The following is a 4,616-nucleotide window of genomic DNA, read 5'->3' on the forward strand; positions in this document are numbered from 1 at the left end:
GTGTCCCTGCTGGCACCTAGCTGTGCCCGCCGCAGCGGCCTCCCGTGCTGTGCTCCCGGGGCTCGGCTTGTGACGGATGGAGCCCACCTGGCACTGAGCACCCACGGCTGCCGCCCCCTTGTCCACGGTCACGGTCCGGTACTGATGAGCCTTTCTCCACGTGAGCCGCGGCTGTGGTGGGTCCTCCGTCCCCACACCCCCTTCCTCTGGCTCTTAGGTTGCTGTCAGCCGCCCTCTGAGCAGGCGCTGTGTGTGCCTGGGTCCTCCTGGGTGATTCGTGCCGGACGCGTCCATCACGGCCTCCGGCCGCTGCCGGCTGTTCGCGTCCCGGGACAGGCCCCCTGAGCGCGGGCGCCGGCGGCAGCCACTGTCAGTCTGTGGCGTGTCTGAGCGGGTGGTCACCGCGGGGCCGTCCCGGGACAGCCCGCTAGCGCCCTGCTCTCCCTGGAGGAGGACCCCCGAGGGGCAGGGGCGGCCAGCGTGGGGCAGCTGTGTGTGTGCTGCTGTGAAGGGCTCGGTCCCTGAGGGGAGGGGAAGCCCAGGCAGGCTGGGAGCCAAACCCACGGGCGGTCTGCGTGCCCGGGGCCAAGCGTCCCAGGGTGACGGTGCTCAGGAGGAGCCCGAGCGTCGGGCGTCCGCGCCCTGTCGGGACAGGCGCTTGGTTTCCGCACTGGGGCCCCCACCCGTCGGGATGGGAGCTCGCGGACCTGCTGGCGGCTCGAGAGGCTTCAGCAGTGCCCAGGCTGTTCTGTCCTGTGACTTCTCGTCGGGAGGCCACGTTCCGTCGGGAGCGAGCCACCCTTTGGTCTGGGAGCCTCCTTCAATGCCGCCTGCAGTAATTAGGGTGGCGTTGAGTTTTTAGACGTGTGCCGGCAGGGGGCACTCTGCTTCCCAGACCCCCTTCTGGAGTGCTGGGACGTGGCGGCCCGAGACCCCTCACGGGCAAAGACGGGTGCTCTTGTTGTGCCCGGGATGGGGCGCAGGGACTTCCAGCTCTGCGAGTCCTGGGGCTCGAGCATCTCCCTGGTCTTCTCCCGTACAGGGGTCACTGGCACAGAGTAAAGCAGAGTGATCTGGGCGCACACCACGTGGTTGCGGGTGGCACGGGGCTCCTGGAGGTCTCCAGTGGGTGTCTGCCTGGGACCTGGGGCCAACGGCGGCTCGCCTGGCTCTGGGTAGAAATGCTTGGAAGCCGTGTGCCCTCCGCCTCAGCCTGCATCCTCCCGAAGCCACCTGATGGGGAAGCGGTCGGAGGCCGGCAGAGCCGGGGGCACTGTGTGCACTTTGCAGAATGGAAGCTCTCTTCCTGGGTGGTCTCCCACAGGTCATCCTGTCTGGGTGGGGCGTGGTCCCGGGGGGCTGGGTCCTGCACCCGGCAGACCCAGGGTCAGTTCCTGGCCGAATCCCAGTGGTCCTCCCCGACCTGTACGGTCTGGCCAGCTTGGGGGGAGTCTGGGCTAGTGGCCACGAGGCTGCCCTCACCCCCTCTGGCCTTCTGCATGCAGTCTCACCCAGGCCCCAGCTCCAGGACGCTGGGCCGACCAGGGACTGGTGTGACCACGAGGTGAGGCCCCCTGGTTGCTGCAGATCCCTTGCCGAAGACACTGAGACTGACCAGCGGGTGCACTAGAAGGCCAGCCCTGCTCAGCTTCCTTCTCTCTCTGGACTTCCCCATGACCGTTCCGCACTTCCTCCTGGCCGTGCCCCTCACGCAGGTCCACCTCTGCCACCCGGTTCAGTCGCCCGGCAGGCCTCCGTGCTGCGACTGTCCTGGGACCTCACACCCAGAACTGGGGCCTTCCTGGAGCCCTACTCTCTGCACGGTCGGGTGTGCACCCCCGTCCCACCGGCCCTGCTGGGTCTGACCCAGCTGACACGGTCAGGTGGCTCAGCCCCTGCAGCCCTCCTCACAGCTGGGGGCTGGGGGAAGTGGGGCCTGTGCTTGGGGTGGGCTCAGGGTCCCTCCCTGCACGCTGGAGTGAGGGCCCATGATGGGTGACGGGCCAGCCAGCACACGGTGCCGTCCTGTCCTTTCTCAGTGACCCGGGTCAGCCCTGACACTGCTGACTGGTCTCTGGGGCTCCCGGGGTCACAGGTGATGAGCTCCTGCTCTGTGCAGGACTCTGGGGGGGCACACAGGTGAGGGTGGACAGGGTCCAGCCAAGGGTGCGGAGGACTTGGCTTGTATGTGTGCGGGCGGCGCCTCGGTGGGGTGCGTGTGAGTGCGTGTGAGTGCGTGTGTGTGTCCAGAGCGCTCACGAGCCACGCCTGGACACTGTCCAGGGCACGATTGTCTGTGGTTGCTGTGCCCAGCGCTCTCTGCTGGTCTGTACTCGGGCGTGTGGGTCCCAGGACTGGGCAGGTGCCCAGCACCCTGGGCACAGCATCCATCAGCACTGGTGTCCTGGTGTCCAGCCGTGGGTCCTCAGGCTCAGGCGGCTCCCGGGCTATGGCGAGTCAAAGAGCTCCATCTGGCCTACGGCCTGAGGCCCCTCCCAGCCCCCAGGAAGGAAGCTGGGCTCACAAAGCGGTCAGGACGGGGGTGGGGTGGGGAGCCAGAGGGGCACTCGGGCACCTGGAGCCAAGCCACCTTGGTTTCCTGGCCCAGGCCTGGGATCGTGTGCCCCCAGCCCCTAGCCACGTTCCCAGGTTTGGGGCTGGTGGACCAGCAGGGGCGAGGCAGTGTCCTCCCTGTGGCCAAGAGTGCGGGGAGGGGGCTGAGCCCCCTTGGGAGTCGGGCAAGGGCTCCCCTCCCCCAGCAGCATCTTTGCCCACTGAATGCTGCCAGCCTGCAGTGAACACCATGTCTCAGACTGTGGGCCTCTCCCAGCCCAAGAGCCCCGTGCTGCGCCCGCCCCCCAAAGTGCCTCTGTCCCCGGAAGCTGGACCCCACGTGGGCCGCCAGCCCTGCTGGGCTCCTGGTTGTCAGCTCCCCTCACCCCTCAGCTGCCTGGGGTGGGTGGTCCCGGGTCAGGTGGGTCCAGGGGTGGGGCTGGAACGGGTCTGGTGTGGTCAGTGTCCCCACCCAGGCAGCAGGCCTGGGGCTCCGGGCCTGGGGCTGTCTCACTGGCAGGGAGGGGCCGAGCTTGGCTGGCCCTTCAGACCCAGGAGGTCGAGGAGAAGCCAGGAGTGTGGGGGAGGCTTCCAGGCAGGGGCAAGAGTGGGCCTGGGCACTGGGGCTGATGCTGGAGGAGTCGGGAGGAAGTGATGTGCCCCCCCCCCACCCCCGGCCACCAGAGGCACCCGGCCCGCCATCTGTCCACACGTGATGGCCGTGGTCCCTGAGATGCCTGTCCCGTGATTCCCGCTTTGGGGCCAACCCAGAGGAGTGAGGGATAAAGGTGTTTGGTGCCGTGGGATCCCTGCCCTGCGGCGACGGGGTCCTTCATGCTGGGACTCTGTGCCCCCACTCTTGGGCTGTAGCTGGGAAGGGGGGAGAGCCTGGGGAGGGGAGGAGGCCAGGGGTGGGCCAGGGAGTGGGCTGAGGCAGTGACGTCAGAGGGACAGGGACCTTGATAAGCCCTCGCCTCTCGGGGCTGCGGCAGGACCAGAGTGGGGTGAGTGTCTGGGGACCCAGGGACGCCACCCTCGTCCAGAAGGTTAGTGACTCGCCTGTGGTCCTGGGGGGCTGGGTGATGGGGAGGGCCACCAGGGGTCTGCCCAGGTCTGTGATCGGAGGATGATCTCGCCTTTTCAAAGAGGCCTGGGGCATTGAGGGCAGACTGCGGAGGGTTCCGGTTCACAGCCATGACCTCTCTGCCCCTGGGAGGGGTCCCCCCGAGTCAGGTTTCTGGGGAGCGGAGGGGTCTGGCTTCAGAATGTGGATCAGGAGGGGACTCTGGGGACCTGGAGGGTCCAGAGCCCGTGCACTGCCGTCCAGCCCCCTGCAGCCCCAAGGACGCTGGCGAGCTCAGCAGCTCTGCACCGCGGGGCTGGCCACCACCTCCCTGGGGGTGGCTGGGGTCCCGAGGTGCTGTGCTGTGTGTCCCTTCCGCACTGTCCGCAGAGGCAGCCCCCCAGGCCGTGTGCAGCTTGGGGATGGAAGGGTGACCCCAGAGGGCTCCCTCGGGACCCCAACCCTACCTCCAAGGACCTCTCAGCCCTGCTGAGAGGCTGACTGGGGCCAGTCCTCAACCAGGACACACCCTCCTGGGTCTGGCAGAGGGCAGCTGCGTGACCCCCAGGGGTTGTGCTCAGACTGGGGTCCCAGCTCTGACGCCCCTCGGCTGCAGACAGGGTTTGCCCCTTCCTGGCTTCGTTCCCTCCCCAGGCCCCTTGGCCCCGGCAGCAGCTGTCCCAGTCTGTTCTAATGACGAGCGAGTGACCAGGCCAGCAGTCAGGGCCCCGTGCCGGCCTGTGAGAATGTCCTGAGGGCAGGATGCAAGACCAGAGGCTGTGGCTGGGCCAGACGCACCCGGGGGCGGGCAGGGGAAGGGCAGCTGACCCCTCACCCAGAGAAGCACCTGCCCCGCCTTGCAGGACACAGGTCCGCCGTGGACAGGGCATGGAGCAGCTGTGGGGTCACTGCATGTGGGGTGCCCGGTGTGGGTGGAGAAGCTCAGGAGTGGTTGGGTGGACAGACGGACGGACGGCTCTCCTCCCACAGGCAGCGCGCC

Source organism: Halichoerus grypus, chromosome 10, assembly GCF_964656455.1.
Source record: "Halichoerus grypus chromosome 10, mHalGry1.hap1.1, whole genome shotgun sequence".
Classification (NCBI taxonomy): Eukaryota; Metazoa; Chordata; class Mammalia; order Carnivora; family Phocidae; genus Halichoerus; species Halichoerus grypus.